A 13,165-nucleotide genomic window follows, 5' to 3' on the forward strand; every position below is an offset into this window, starting at 1 on the left:
GGGTGGTTTTGTGTGTGTTGGGAGGCTGTGGGAAGTAAATCAATTTGGCATGTGTGTGGGGGGTGTGAGGAGGGTGGTGGGTGGTGGGTGTATTTTATCTGTAAAGGAAATAGTTATCTTCCGGCGAAAAAAGTGTGCGGATGTGTTAAAATGGAAGTGAAACGTGGACTTGGACTGGCGAAATGATTAGTGTAGCGTGTGTTAGTGTAAGGTGTAACAGATGGTGCTTACGTCCAGCAGATGTCTCTGTTTTCTCAAAAAAAATTTTAAACCTATTTTACGTGTCACAGGTGTGACATATCTGTAATGTAAGGACAGAGGAACCTTCCTGTATGCGAAATGAAGGTTGTGTCCAAATTTGAAAGCAATCGGTTAAGTGGTTTCTGAGATTAGCGATTTTGTCCAAACTATTTAACATTTTTATTTATATAGATTTTAGTTTACCATCACCCTCTCTCAGGATGGGCTCTGTACTGGTCTTCCAGGACTCAAGGAAATGAAATTAGCAGGTAAGGACCTAATTTTACATCTCTCATCATCCTATCAGACTGGTCCAGACAAGTGGGATGTACCTAAGCAGTACCTATCCCGGGTGGGAGTATCAGAGAGCTGCTTCCAGGACCTCCTTGGCAAAAGCTGTATCATTCTTCTCGAAGATTTAACCTGTAATGCTTCATAAAGGAGTGTAGGGAAGACCATGTGACTGCCTTGCAGATTTCCATTGGCACTGCTGATATAATCTGTCCAGGTTGCTGCCTGCGCTTTAGTGGAGTTCACCCTTAGTCCCACCAGGATTTGACTTATTGTATAGGCCGCAGCTATTGCCTTAGAGGCTGCTTCACCTTTGTGGGCTTCTGCAAATACAAAAAGTCTGGCCAATTTACAGAAATCATTCATAACTTGTAGGTATCTTAAGAGAGCCCTTTGTACATCCAAGAATTGGAGCTCCTTCTTCAGGCCTACATACTCTGCTTTCTTGAATCCAAGTAAGGAAACCACTGGGTTCATAAGGAATTTTGACACCACATTCAGTAATAATGATGGCACTGCCCTAATTGTGAGTTTCTCCCTTAAAAAGGAAAGGTAGAATCTCAGCAAGATAATGCTTGCAATACTGAGAGTCTCCTTGTCAAACAGATTACCACCAACAATATTGTAAGATCTTTTATAGAGGCTTTCCTGAAAGGTTCAAAAAGTACCTTTGCCAAAGTCCTCAGGACCAAGTTTAGGTCCCATGGTGGGACTAGAGGCCTCACTGGCGGATGCATGTGCTTTGCTCTCCTCAAGAAGTGGACTACATAGTAGGGATGTGAATCGTTTTAGGACGATTAAAATTATCGTCCGATAATTTTAATATCGTCTTAAACCTGTTATGGAACACAATACAATAGAGATTCTAACGATTTATCGTTATAAATCGTTAGAATCGTGAGCCGGCACACTAAAACCCCCTAAAACCCACCCCCGACCCTTTAAATTAAATCCCCCACCCTCCCGAACCCCCCCCAAATGAGTTAAATAACCTGCGGGTCCAGCGGCGGTCCGGAACGGCAGCGGTCCGGAACGGGCTCCTGCTCCTGAATCTTGTTGTCTTCAGCCGGCGCCATTTTCCAAAATGGCGCCGAAAAATGGCGGCGGCCATAGACGAACACGATTGGACGGCAGGAGGTCCTTCCGGACCCCCGCTGGACTTTTGGCAAGTCTCGTGGGGGTCAGGAGGCCCCCCACAAGCTGGCCAAAAGTTCCTGGAGGTCCAGCGGGGGTCAGGGAGCGATTTCCCGCCGCGAATCAGTTTTCGTACGGAAAATGGCGCCGGCAGGAGATCGACTGCAGGAGGTTGTTCAGCGAGGCGCCGGAACCCTCGCTGAACGACCTCCTGCAGTCGATCTCCTGCCGGCGCCATTTTCCGTATGGAAAATGGCGCCGGCCAGATTCGCGGCGGGAAATCGCTCCCTGACCCCCGCTGGACCTCCAGGAACTTTTGGCCAGCTTGTGGGGGGCCTCCTGACCCCCACGAGACTTGCCAAAAGTCCAGCGGGGGTCCGGAAGGACCTCCTGCCGTCCAATCATGTTCGTCTATGGCCGCCGCCATTTTTCGGTGCCATTTTGGAAAATGGCGCCGGCTGAAGACAACAAGATTCAGGAGCAAGAGCCCGTTCCGGACCGCTGCCGTTCCGGACCGCCGCTGGACCCGCAGGTTATTTAACTCATTTGGGGGGGGTTCGGGAGGGTGGGGGATTTAATTTAAAGGGTCGGGGGTGGGTTTTAGGGGGTTTTAATGTGCCGGTTTTGCGATTTTTAGATTTTTCACGATTTTTCACGATATTTTACCCCCCCAAACGGCAACAATACGATTCCCTCCCCCTCCCAGCCGAAATCGATCGTTAAGACGATCGAGGACACGATTCACATCCCTACTACATAGAGACATGATACTTGCCCCATGAGGCATGCAAAATGGCTGCTGTTTGGACTCTAATTTTAAAAGCCCTATGTGTGCCTATACCTGGAGTTACATGCATGGCCTGGTCACACATGTATCTCCCAGTATGCATAGAAGAGCTGCTAAAGAAAAGGGGGGGGGGGGGCAGGGCCGGGCAGGAAAGCATTATTAAGCGCTGCTTGCTGAAGCACGCACCAGTAGCCGGCCGGCATGCACAACTTACTGATTTTCTGTAGAGCAGGTAAGTTGAAAAAGAAAAAAATGAATGGTAGTTAGGTAGGTTTTAGGGGTCAGGAAGGATAGGGGGAAAGGGAATCAGGTGAGCTAGGGGCTTAGGAAGTTCCCTCCCACTCCGCTCCTTTATTGGAGCAGACTGGGATGGACTGGAGAAAGGCTCAATCGCGTTGCCGCTCAGATAGTATAAAATCCCCCCCCCCCCCTTTGCACGCACAAGTCAGCACTCATGTGCACATGCACACACTGATATAAAATCGGACGCCCGCACGCATGTTAGAAAATCTACTTTTTAGCAAATTTACCACTTAGACCCTTGTCCAGCTCATCCTGAAGAAATTGTAAAACAGTGGCTATCTTTGCTTTGTGTGATAGCATCTTCCTCTGTCTACACCACCTTTCAAAGATCTTCCAAATTCTGATATATGTTAGTGACATTGAAACACAGAGGAACAAATACCTCCAAACAAAGTGAAAGTGTACATTAAATATTTCCACAGCAATTTTCATTTTCTCCCCCCCCCTTCCATATCCTTCCAGATTATACCCTCCCCAGTGGCATACCGAGGGTCTCCAGCACCAGGGGGGCCAATGCATTTGTGTGCCTCTCCAGCGCCCCCCCCCCCCCATTCTTCTTTTACTAATGCTTAAGGTCACAGAAAATCAGTGGCACAGAAGAATTTGGGGGGAGGGAAAGCCAAAATGACACTTGCATACATCACGCCCACCTCCATAGTATGGCTCCCTGCTTTAAAATTGGCTATAAAAAAAGTCTCAATAAGAAAGTCTTAAGGGTCTTCAGCGAGATTTTAGAAAACTGGCTAGTTTCACCTGCTAGTAAATCTATTAAAATTATTAGCCTCATTCAATTAATTTTATATGGCTATGAGAGCGAAGTCTGGAATGTTTTCAGGAAAGGACAGAATGTCAAAATAAATCCTGCACCTCCAATTCTGTAACACACTATGCATCCACAGAAATCCCCCCAGCAATAGAGCTTGGATGTTTCCCTTAAAGCTCATCATACAAAAAAACTCATGGGATAGGAGATGATGGCCTTTCGTGGATTTCAAACTGGTAAAAAGACAGGAAACAGAGAGTAGGATTAAATGGTCAATTTTCTCAGTGGAGTGATATCTCAATTGAGATCGAATGTCGGTATATAAAAACAATAAATAAATAAATAAATAAATAAACAAACAAACAAACAGTAGAGTACCTCAGGGATCTGTACTTGGACCGGTGCTTTTCAATATATATATATAAATGATCTGGAAAGGAATATGACGAGTGAGGTTATCAAATTTGAAGATGACACAAAATTATTCAGAGTAGTTAAATCACAAGCAGACTGTGATACATTACAGGAGGACCTTGCAAGACTGGAAGATTGGGCATCCAAATGGCAGATGAAATTTAATGAGGACAAGTGCAAGGTATTGCAAATAGGGAAAAATAACCCTTGCTGTAGTTTCACGATGTTAGGTTCCATATTAGGAGCTACCACCCAGGAAAAAGAACTAGGCATCATAGTGGATAATACTTTGAAATCGTCGACTCAGTATGCTGCAGCAGTCAAAAAAGCAAACAGAATGTTAGCAATTATTAGGAAGGGAATGGTTAATAAAACGGGAAATGTCATAATGCCTTTGTATTGCTCCATGGTGAGACCGCACCTTGAATACTGTGTACAATTCTGGTTGCCGCATCTCAAAAAAGATATAGTTGCAATGGAGAAGGAATAGAGAAGGGCAACCAAAATGATAAAGGGGATGGGACAACTCCCCTATGAGGAAAGGCTGAAGAGGTTAGGGCTGTTCAGCTTGGAGAAGAGATGGCTGAGGGGGGATATGATAGAGGTCTTTAAGATCATGAGAGATCTTGAACGAGTAGATGTGAATCGGTTATTTATAGGGATGTGAATCGAGCTTCGGACGATTGAAAATACCGGACAATATTTTCAAAATCGTCAGAAATCGGGGGCTCCCCCAAAACGATAGGAAAACCCCATGATATTGATCGTGGGGGTTCTCTTATCGTTTTGGGGGAGTGTGGGAAAAACGGCACACAAAAATAACCCCTAAACCCACCCCGACCTTTTAAAACTAATCCCTTAGCTTCCCCCACCCTCCCGACCCCCCAAAAATATTTTACAGGTACATGGTGGTCCAGTGGGGGTCCTTGGAACGATCTCCCGCTCCCGGGCCATCGGCTGCAACTAATCAAAATGGCGCCGATGGCCTTTGCCCTTACCATGCGACAGGGTATCCGTGCCATTGGCCAGACCCTGTCACATGGTAGGAGCACTGGATGCCCGGCACCATCTTGTGCTCCTACCATGTGACAGGGGCTGACCAATGGCTCCGGTAGCCCCTGTGACATAGTAAGGGCAAAGGCTATCGGCCCCATTTTGAATAATGGCAGCCGACGGTCCAAGTGCAGGAGGTCGCTCCCAGACCCCCGCTGGACTTTTGGCAAGACTTGTGGGGGTCAGGAGGGTCCTGCAAGACTTGTCAAAAGTCCCTGGTGGTCCAGCGGGGACCGGAAGCGATCTCCTGCACTCAGACCATTGGCTGACAGTAATCAAAATGGCGCCGATAGCCTTTGCCCTTACTATGTCACAGGGGCTACCGGTGCCATTGGTCAGCCCCTGTCACATGGTAGGTGCACAAGATGGCACGGGCCATCCAGTGCTCCTACCATGTGACAGGGTCCGGCCACTGGCACGGATACCCTGTCACATGGTAAGGGCAAAGGGCCATCGGCGCCATTTTCATTAGTGGCAGCCGACGGCCTGGGAGCGGGAGATTGCTCCAGGGACCCCCACTGGACCACCAGGTACCTGTGAAAGGTTTTTTGGGGGGTCGGGAGGGTGGGGGAAGCTAAGGTATTAGTTTTAAAGGGTGGGTTTTTTGTTTATCGGCTCTGGCGCAGCCGATAAACAAAACCGCGATTGGGCCAATGAAAAACAAACCACATGTGAATCGGAACCGGAATCGGAACCGATTCCGGTTCCGATTCACATCTCTAGTTATTTACACTTTCGGATAACAGAAGGAATAGGGGGCACTCCATGACGTTAGCAAGTAGCACATTTAAGACTAATCGGAGATAATTCTTTTTTACTCAACGCACAATTAAGCTCTGGAATTTGTTGCCAGAGGATGTGGTTAGTGCAGTTAGTGTAGCTGGGTTCAAAATAGTTTTGGATAAGTTTTTGGAGGAAAAGTCCATTAACTGCTATTAATCAAGTTGACTTGGCATCAGTAGCATGAGATCTTCTTGGTGTTTGGGTGCTTGCCAGGTTCTTGTGGCCTGGTTTGGCCTCTGTTGGAAACAGGATGCTGGGCTTAATGGACCCTTGGTCTGACCCAGCATGGCAATTTCTTATATTCTTATGTTATATTTTTAAATTCTGGTGTCACCTAACAGTAATAGCAGCACAAACACCTTCCACTGCCACACACATTGTGAACTAACACACATTCCTGCAAAAAAGACACTCAAAATCTATACAGAAAACCTATCATAACGTAATAGTAGTAACACCAAGGTCTTAAACAACAAGAACCCTACCTGTGAAAAAGCACAGGTAAATATTTCACTGGGTCCCAGAATACCAATACACCACTTATAGGGGAAGTGAAACAAACCCGATTGTTATAGATCCCTACACAGACACTGCATGCTAGGAGAATCTCTTACCTGTTCACAGGTGCAGAGCAGAGACAGAGCCTCACCAAATTCAGAATAATGGATCACAAATTAGAACCAGCAATAGGCAGACAAAAACTGAAATGGAAACCGCAAGAAACCAGACTCCTTGTGTAACAATGGAAAAACAGAGCTACTATTCCTCATAATACAAACAAAATCAAGAAACATAAGGCATCAATTATAATAGTAAAACCATACTGATAAAAGAATAAATATTTCAAAACTACTAATGAATAAAATAACCTCTATTAATTAAAGTCACATACATTTTTTTAAAATTTCCCATGCACTAATAAAATATTTAAAAACAGCAGACATCAAATAACACCCAATAATTAAAACTAATAAGGATTTTAAAAAGCCCCTGCTGACCATACCTAGGAACTCTTGATTGCCAATCACCCTGAAATTGTCAAGGATTAGGGGGCTAGGGGGGCACACAAAATGTATCCTCTCACACACATAGGGCAAGATTTTCAAAGGGTTACGCGCAAAGATCCTCAGGATTTACGCACATAACCCCTCCTGCGCGTGCTGAGCCTATTTTGCATAGGCCTGGCGACGCGTGCAAGCCCCGGGACGCGTGTATGTCCCGGAGCTTTGTGAAAGGGGCAGAGAGGGGGCGGGGCAGGGGCAGGACACCCTCGTGCATCGCAAGATCAGCATAAAGTGCTACTCTTGCACATTCCTAAAGATAACATATGCCAATCATTAAAAATTCAAATTTTCTTTTTACCATTGCTGTCTGATCTTAGTTTTCTAATCGGTTGGTCACAGGCTTTTTTTCCCCATGTTCCCTTTCTTGGTCTTTTGCCAATTCCTTTTACAGGGCCTTTTTTTTCTGATTCTTCTCTCTCTTCTTTCTTTCCTCCCTCAAACAGATACTCAGCCTCTCATTCTCACACACTGTCTCTCTCACACACACATTCAGACTCTCATTCTCAAATGTTCTCTGTCTCTCTTACACATACAAACACACACAAGGTCTCACTCTCACATGCTGTCTCACATACACGGCTCTCACTCTGATTCACACACACTGGCTCTTTCTTTCACATGCTGTCTCATTCTCACACACACACACAGGCGCTCACACACATTCTGTCTCACACAAACACTCAGGCTTTCACTCACATGCTAACTCACACATACGGCTCTCACTCTCACATGCTGTCTCTCTCTCATAAATACACACTGGCTTTCTCTTTCACATGCTGTCTCACTCTCACATACTGTTTCACACAAACACACACACTTTCACTCACATGCTGTCTCTCGCACACACATGGAGGCTCTCACATGCTGTCTCTCTGAACATACAGGCTCTAACTCCCACACACAGTCTCTCAACTCACTTTCTCTCACACAGACACACAATCTCTCAACTCACTCTCATATACACACACTTTACAGAGCGTTAGCCTCCTTCTCGCCTTTGGGCTTCCTCTTCACTGGTTGCAGCAAGATGGGCTCCTTGGCGGTTCTGATCTTCTCGGGCCACCGTGAAATGGAAGCCACAGTGGCCTTGCTACCGAGCCTCCCTTTCTCGGGCCGCCACGAGGTAGGATCTACAGCGGCCCTGCCACAGACACTGCTCCTCTTGCACGCGAGCCGATACTACTCCTCTTTCCTGCCTGCATGGCTCCGGCAATGTTTTTCTTCCAGGGTCATGCAGGCAGGAAGGAGAAGGAGCACTTGGAGGTTTGGAAGTGACTTATTTTCTTTGGGCTGTGGTGGAATGAGCTCTACCTCACCCCACCAATCTTCCTGCTCTTCACAGCTGTGCACATGCTCAGCTTAGAGGGAATAGTAGCCAGCACACAGGAAAGGAACAGCACCTTCCCTGTTCAGCCGCCGGTGGGATGAGGTCCAATGATGGCTGCACAGCTTGTCTTCCTGTTTTTTGGCCTCCAGTGGGATGGGATCCACCGGCGGTTGCATGGGCTTCCCTGTCAGCCATCAGCACCCCCCTATGACCTCCCTCGGTATGCCACTGACCCTTCGAGAACAATTTCCTCAAGTATACAGATACTGAAGCGACACCAAGGTGCATTTTTTTCTTATACACCCAGGCCCAAATCAAACAGACATAGTTACATACATTCAAACCCAAATTTGTCCCTCATATCCTATCCCTCAAATCCACCCCCTCATTCTATAGGTCAATCCTCCAGTCTCTATGGAATCCTGGGCACTAACATTGCATTTTCATATTAAAAGTTATGTCAGTAAGGAATGATGGAGGGAAATCCAGACACTAGCCAAAGATTATTAGTAGGAAACTTTTTAATTCATCTGGGAGCACTGGGAGGAAAGGATCACATTGCTGGTGGCTGAAAGGAATCAGTAAATTTTTGCTTGGGACATTTTCTTTTTTAAAAGTATTGGGGCGAAGTTAACTATTTTGGAATTTTATTTAGTATGTATGTTTGTGCTTTTAATAGTCAGTAAGGTAGTGAATAAACAGAAGCTAGACTGTTTGTATTTTTAAATAGTCAGTAAGGCAGCTAGTAAGCAGAAGTTAGAGTGTTTGTATATTAAAAAAAAAAAAACAGAAAAAAGTAGCCAGAAGCTAGAAATAAGCAAGGAGCAGTTGAAGGTTGAAAAGCAGTACCTCAAATCACAGTACCTCAACACCTTGGAAAGGTGTTGAGGTACTGTGATTTGGTTTGATTATTTACCAACATTTGTTAATCAAGAGAGCAGTGAGTCACTCTGGCTAACTAACTGAAGTTAGACTGTTTGTATTTCCCACCCCTCACCCACCCACCCCTAGCTCATCCTTTAATTTATAGGCAGGTGCCACTTTCAAAAACACAAAACAAAAAAAAAACCTTATTGAGAGTTTGATAATTCCCCTGCAGGCCACTACTAGACATTTAGTGAATTCACTAACACATTCCTACTCCCAAAACAACCTAAAACTTAAGTAGGAACTGAACAAATTTGAGATGAAGGCAGCAGTCCAGCAGCAAGAGGGGGGCTTCCCAGTCTTTTGCATCGAGTGTCACATGTATGACTTTTTACCTGCCGGTGAGAAATTGTACATGTGCATGTGATGCAAAGATCTCCTGGCTCTCAGAGAATGAGTCCGATCTCTGGAGACTAGAGGGGCAGACCTAGAGGAGCTGAGGCAGACAGAGAGGTATATAGATGAGACCTTCAGGGACATAGTAGCCAAGTCCCAACTTCAGACTGGCAGCCCTGGTGCTGCCTTGGAGGAAGAAGGTCTCATGATGAGAGAGCATCAACCAGGTGCAGCAGGAAAGGATCCTGTAGCAAGGACCTGCTCTCCAGGTGATGCATAGTCCTTTCACACTGAGGATATCTCCCCAAGGCCTACTGCCCAGGAGGGAAGGGTAGACAGCTGGGTGGCCTGTGGGCGTGAGGCTCGCCTGGTAACATGCCTACCTGGTGCGAAGTTGGCGGACCTCACGCGTCACCTAGATAGGAATTTTTTTTTCCAATATTTATTTATTAATTTTTCCATAAATCACATTACAGAAATTTAAAGAAAATTACAAATCAAATTGATTTAGCACAATGAAATTAAATAAACCCCCTTAAGGGGAATGTAGGTAACTAATTATTTAACATTTATATGAAATGTGCTAATTCAATTTCTATACAATTCAACAAAAGAGGTTGCATATTATATCAGATTAGGGAGATATTTAGGAAATACATTTCAATATTAGAAAAACAATACATAGCTGCATATCATTCAGTATTACACAATAGGTAGCGGGGATGAAGTAGTCAGTTTTTTTTGATCAACAAAAGTTTTAAGATGATCTGGAGTAAAAAAATATATATAATTCATCTAATTTTTTAATCATACATTTACAAGGAAACTTCAGGGCAAAGGTAAAACCTAATGTTATAACATCTTTGCGGAATTCTAAAAAAGCTTTCTGCCTTAACTGAGTGGATGCGGATAAATCTGGGAATATCTTTACAATTTTTCCTTGAAAATTTATGGGGTATCTGCTGAAATATTTTCTCATAATTGCACTAATATCATTTGTTGAAGAAAATATTGCCAGCAAAGTTCCCCAATCTATTACTTGAGCATTTGAATCTTGCAAGAAATTTGTTAAATCCCCTTGAAAAAGCTGATCTGAACCCTGTTGAACTCTATTTCTTGATTTAGGGAGAAAATAACAATTTATTATAGTGAATGAATGATCTTCGACACCCAGAGTTTCTATTAGAAACTTTTTAAGAGAAATTAATGGACTTTCATCAATTATTCTTGGAAAATTTAAAAATCTTAGGTTTAACCTTTTTGCATTATTTTCCAGATTTTCCAACCTATGAGAAACATTATTACCATCCTTAGCCACCACCAATTGAAATTCCTGGTGCTTCTTTTCATTCAATTCTAGCTTTTTTAAACGTTCAGATGTATCTTTAAGCTGTTTATTTACTAAATATAACTCTTTTTGATTTCCAACAGTAATCCCATCCACTTTATTTTCTAGCCCGTTAATTTTTTCTGATACTCCAGCAATCATTTCCCAAAGATTTTCTAAAGTAACAACTGCAGGTCGTATTAAGGGAGTGGAGGAGGTAGGGGGGGTTCCCTTACTTAGCTGTATTCCATCTTTGGGAGGGTATGTTGACATTATCCCTCCTTCCGCCCCTTGTATACCTATCGCTTCCTGATACTCCAACCCTTCTATGCGGGTACTAACTAAACCCGCTTCTAAAGAGGGAGAGGTATTCTGATCAGGGGATTGTCCTACACTCCCTTCCCCATTTCTTTGTGCAGGTGGTAGTCCTACATGAGGACTGAGGGAGGCCTCCTCTGTCGGCATGGAAAGTCCTCCCCGACTTTCCAGCGCACCAGATTCTTCATTTCCCTCCCTTAAAAAAGCAGACAAAGTTAAAAATTGAGTGATTTCCGATTGAATCGGAGAGGGTAAGGGGAGGGGTGGAAATACCCTTACCCTTCCCTTTCTTTTTGGAGGCATCTAAAAGAGGAGAAGACAATATTAATAAATCACTCTTAACTTCCCTATGTAAACATTTGATATGTATGCAAGCTGTTCTAGGGAGGTAGGTAAGGAGATCAACTTAGAATTGTAATTGTAATTAGAGTTTAAGTAAATAATACCGTTTCTAGATGGATTAGCCTCCAGGCAATCCAGGCAAGACCAGGCGAAACCAGGCAAAGCCTGTAAGCGCACGCCCCTTGTGCGAGCGCGGCTTTGCGACGCGTCGGCGACTGCTACGCGTCGCAAGAATCCCGGTCTTATAGGGCTTCCTGTTTCACTCCGGGTCCGCCCTCTGACATCACTGGAGGCTCAGCTGACAAAGTTCTCCGTCGGGTTGAGCAATCACCAAGCCCCGGGTACCTTGAGCTGAAACAGCAAGTTTTTTTTTTTTCTCCTGAGCCAGTTCTCCCTTTCTCTCAGGGTTCGCTGCAAAAGCCCTGGTCTTGTAGGGCTTCCTGTTTCACTCCGGGTCCGCCCTCTGACGTCACTGGAGGCTCAGCTGACAAAGTTCTCCGTCGGGTTGTGCAATCACCAAGCCCCGGGTACCTTGAGCTGAAACAGCAAGTTTTTTTTTCTCCTGAGCCAGTTCTCCCTCTCTCTTCCTAGATAGGATTTTAGACAGTGCTGGGGAGGAGCCAGCTGTCATGGTACATGTGGACACCAACAACATAGGAAAATGTGGGAGGGAGGTTCTGGAAGCCAAATTTAGGCTCTTAGGTAGAAAGCTTAAATCCAGAATCTCCAGGGTAGCATTCTCTGAAATGCTCCCTGTTCCACGCGCAGGTCCCCAGAGGCAGGCAGAGCTCCGGAGTCGCAATGTGTGGATGAGACGATGGTGCAAGGAAGAGGGATTCAGTTTTGTTAGGAACTGGGGAACCTTTTGGGGAAAGGGGAGTCTCTTCCGAAGGGATGGGCTCCACCTTAACCAGGGAGGAACCAGACTGCTGCCGGTAACCTTTAAAAAGGAGATGGAGCAGCTTTTAAACTAGAACAAAGGGGAAAGCCGACAGTCACTCAGCAGCGCATGGTTCGGAGAGAGGTATCTTCAAAGGATACGAATGATGCATTAGAATTAGGGCATCCCGACAGTGAGGTTCCAATAATAATAAAAGTAGTCCAAGTGCTTGTAACTAAAAACTCACATGAGCTAAAAAATTCTAACATCCCTATCAATTAAAAAGCAGAATGAAAATACAAACAAAAAAACAAACTTTGAAATGTTTGTATGCTAATGCCAGAAGTCTAAGAAGTAAGATTTATTTATTTATTTGTTTATTTATTTTTTTTAAAACTTTTATATACCACATCGGTTTACAGTTAACAGGGGAATAAATATTTTGAAACGGAGGGGGAAGTATAAAGTCACATGTAACAGGGGTATAAAAGAACATGGAAGAGTTGTAGAAAAAAGATGGGAGAATTAGAATGTATAGCAGTGAATGATACAGATTATAAATATCTCTCTAAAAATTTCTGGTGAGGTAATTGTCGTGATATATATTGGTGATGCAACAGAGGACTCAAATACCTCTAGCAATCCAAAATCAATATTTACCAAAAAAGATTTTTTTTTTCACATTTAAATTTGTTGTGGTTACGCGTGTTTTGGTGGATTCCTAGGTGCTGTGGAGATGACCACGCCCACGGGGAGGAGCCCCGTGAGGAGCCACAGCACTGGGCTAGACTCTTACTAAACAAACACACAGGAATAATTCTTTATTAGACAGCTTGATGATAGCCAGCAGGTGGCAGTAGTGAGGCAGTCAGTAGT

The 13,165-nt window shown here is 44.5% G+C and overlaps 1 long non-coding RNA gene across 1 annotated transcript in view; it reads right to left on the bottom strand.

The window, feature by feature from the left end:
- LOC115074573 overlaps positions 1 to 11,742 on the bottom strand; it is a 152,064-nt gene extending 140,322 nt beyond the window's left edge. Inside the window, exon 1 of the long non-coding RNA XR_003852280.1 lies at positions 11,514 to 11,742. This is a non-coding gene — a long non-coding RNA (uncharacterized LOC115074573). The remainder of the gene's footprint in view (positions 1 to 11,513) is intronic.
- Between the last annotated feature and the right edge of the window lie 1,423 nt (positions 11,743 to 13,165).

This window comes from Rhinatrema bivittatum, chromosome 12, assembly GCF_901001135.1.
Source record: "Rhinatrema bivittatum chromosome 12, aRhiBiv1.1, whole genome shotgun sequence".
NCBI classification, from domain to species: Eukaryota; Metazoa; Chordata; class Amphibia; order Gymnophiona; family Rhinatrematidae; genus Rhinatrema; species Rhinatrema bivittatum.